The sequence below is a fragment of the Portunus trituberculatus genome, chromosome 36 (assembly GCF_017591435.1).
Source record: "Portunus trituberculatus isolate SZX2019 chromosome 36, ASM1759143v1, whole genome shotgun sequence".
In the NCBI taxonomy this organism is placed as follows: Eukaryota; Metazoa; Arthropoda; class Malacostraca; order Decapoda; family Portunidae; genus Portunus; species Portunus trituberculatus.
The window spans coordinates 11,195,946-11,198,445 of record NC_059290.1 but is presented as its reverse complement, the minus strand read 5'-3'; the positions used below and the strand labels follow the sequence as shown (position 1 = coordinate 11,198,445).

General features: G+C 36.7%; 1 protein-coding gene across 4 annotated transcripts in view; it reads left to right on the top strand.

Annotated features, from left to right (window-relative positions):
* Positions 1-2,500, top strand: part of LOC123513643 (rho GTPase-activating protein 1-like) — a 46,726-nt gene that overhangs the window by 20,186 nt on the left and 24,040 nt on the right. The gene's annotated exons all lie outside the window — the stretch shown is intronic.

The following is a 2,500-nucleotide window of genomic DNA, read 5'->3' as shown; positions in this document are numbered from 1 at the left end:
TAAGGTCCAAGTAATTTCACCTTGTATTGCATCAGAGTCAGAGTAACACCAGCATTGTGACACCTTGCAATCTCAGTGATTCTAAAACCTGCTAAACTTTCACTATAGAGTCATGAAAACCTGAGTCATTTTCCCTGTAATCTATCACCATTACAGTCACGAGAACTCCCATTAAAATTGTTAACTCCTTGCAAATTTGTTACCATCCCTTAATGTCTTATCAATCATCACCAGAATCGTTAAAATGGCACTGGAAATATCACCATTAAAGTCACGAGAACTCAGCAAAAGACACGTTAATTGATTGCACACTTGTTATCTTCTAAAGTGTTGTCAATCATCACCAATCGTTAAAATGTCACTAGAAATATCCCAGTGACTTTTACTTGACCGTGTTAGACGAAACCATCAATAGAATCATGAAATACATCCTGAACGCCCTCACTACCTTGACAGGCTTCCATATTCATTCTCCTTACTATTTGGTGACGTTACACACCTTCAGAAACTTATATGGGGGTTAAAATAGTGAATGCTCTGGCCATTAATCATCTGACCTCCATAGATCCTTGCTAATGCCAATAAAATGGTCTAATCGTGCACAAATCTCAAGGTAAAAATGTGTCCTGGTATTGAAGTGGTTTAAAATATATAGACAACTTTCCCAATACCTTACCAATCTTGTAGTAACTATGAAAACACTCTTTCAAATCCATCGCTGTAATCGTGAAAACATCAAATTTTTTTCCTAGTTTTTCATATAAAGGTAAATCTTGAAAAAAAAAAAAAGAAAGGCCCACTTAGGTGTTGGTTCCCGATTAGCAGGTCACCCAAGGACTTTCACTACAGCCTTTTAGAATAGTGAAGACTGTGGCCATTAATCTTCTGACCTCCATAAACCCTTGCTAACGTCAAAAAAAATGGTCTAATGGTACACAAATCTCAAGGAAAAAATATATCCCAAAATTGAAGGGGTTAAAATAGTGAAGACTCAACCATTAATCTTCTGAGCTCCATAGATGCTTTCTAATGTAAATATAATGGTCTAATGGTACACAAATCTCAAGGAAAAAAAGTTTCCCAGAATTGAAGGGGTTAGAATAATGAAGTCTAGCCATTAATCTTCTGAGCTCCATAGACCCTTTCTAATGTCAGTAAAATGCTCTAATGGTACACAAATCTCAAGGCAAAAATGTATCCCAGAACTGAACGGGGTTGAAATAATGAAGACTAGCCATTAATCTGTGTTCCAGTTGTAAATGGGTTAAAAAATTGATGGAACACTTTGAAGCACGGTTTGCATGGCTATCCGCACACACACCCACCCATGCACCTACCCCACCCCACAACACACGCACAAACCCTCAACACACCGATCTAACCCACCACACACTAACCACGCTAACTAACTGCATGATGGCACGAATATACGAGCGCACGCACGTATTGATTAACTTATGTTCTACTTCTGCATGATTTCAGAGCGGAGTTTTAGCAGTATTCCTAAGCACTGTTCTCTCGCCGACTGTTTGCTAAGGCCACACACATGACAGGCAAGAGGGTTCTAAATAGTGTAGAAATGATGTTAATCCGTCACTAGGACCACGAAAACGCTAGAACCATAGGAAAACACCCTTTGAAAACCAGGAACTTTAAAAAACACCTTTAAAAACACCGGAACCACAATATAAAACAGAACCTTAAAAACACCTATGAAAACATTGGAACCTTAAACAAACACTCTTAAAACACTAGAACCTTAAAAAAACACCTTTGAAAATATTGGAACCAGAGAAAACACTCTTAAAAACACTGGAACCACATAAAACACCTTTGAAAACACTGGAACCATAGAAAAACATCCTTAGAACCACAATAAAACATCCTTAATAATACTAGAACCTTAAAAACATCCTTATAAACAGTGACCATAAAAAACAACTTCCTATAAAAACACTAGAACCACAGAAAAACTCGTAAAAACACCCTTTTAAAACACTGGAACCATAGAAACACCCGTAAAAAACAAGAGAACCACATAAAAACACTGGAACCACAGAAAAACTCGTAAAAACACTATAGAACTATAGAAAAACACCCTTTAAACCACTAGAACCACAAATAACTCGTAAAAACACAATATAACGACATAAAACACCCTTTAAAACACTGAAACCACAGGAAAAACTCGTAAAAACACTATAGAACGACATAAAACACCCTTTAAAGTACTGGAACCACAGGAAAACTCGTAAAAACACTATAGAACCACGTAAAACACCCTTTAAAACACTGGAACCACAAGAACTCGTAAAAACACTATAGAACCACATAAAACACCCTTTAAAGCACTGGAACCACAGGAAAAACTCGTAAAAACACTATAGAACCACATAAAACACCCTTTAAAACACTGGAACCACAAAAAATCGTAAAAATACTATAGAACCACATAAAACACCCTTTAAAACACTGGAACCACAAAAAAACACCCTTTAAA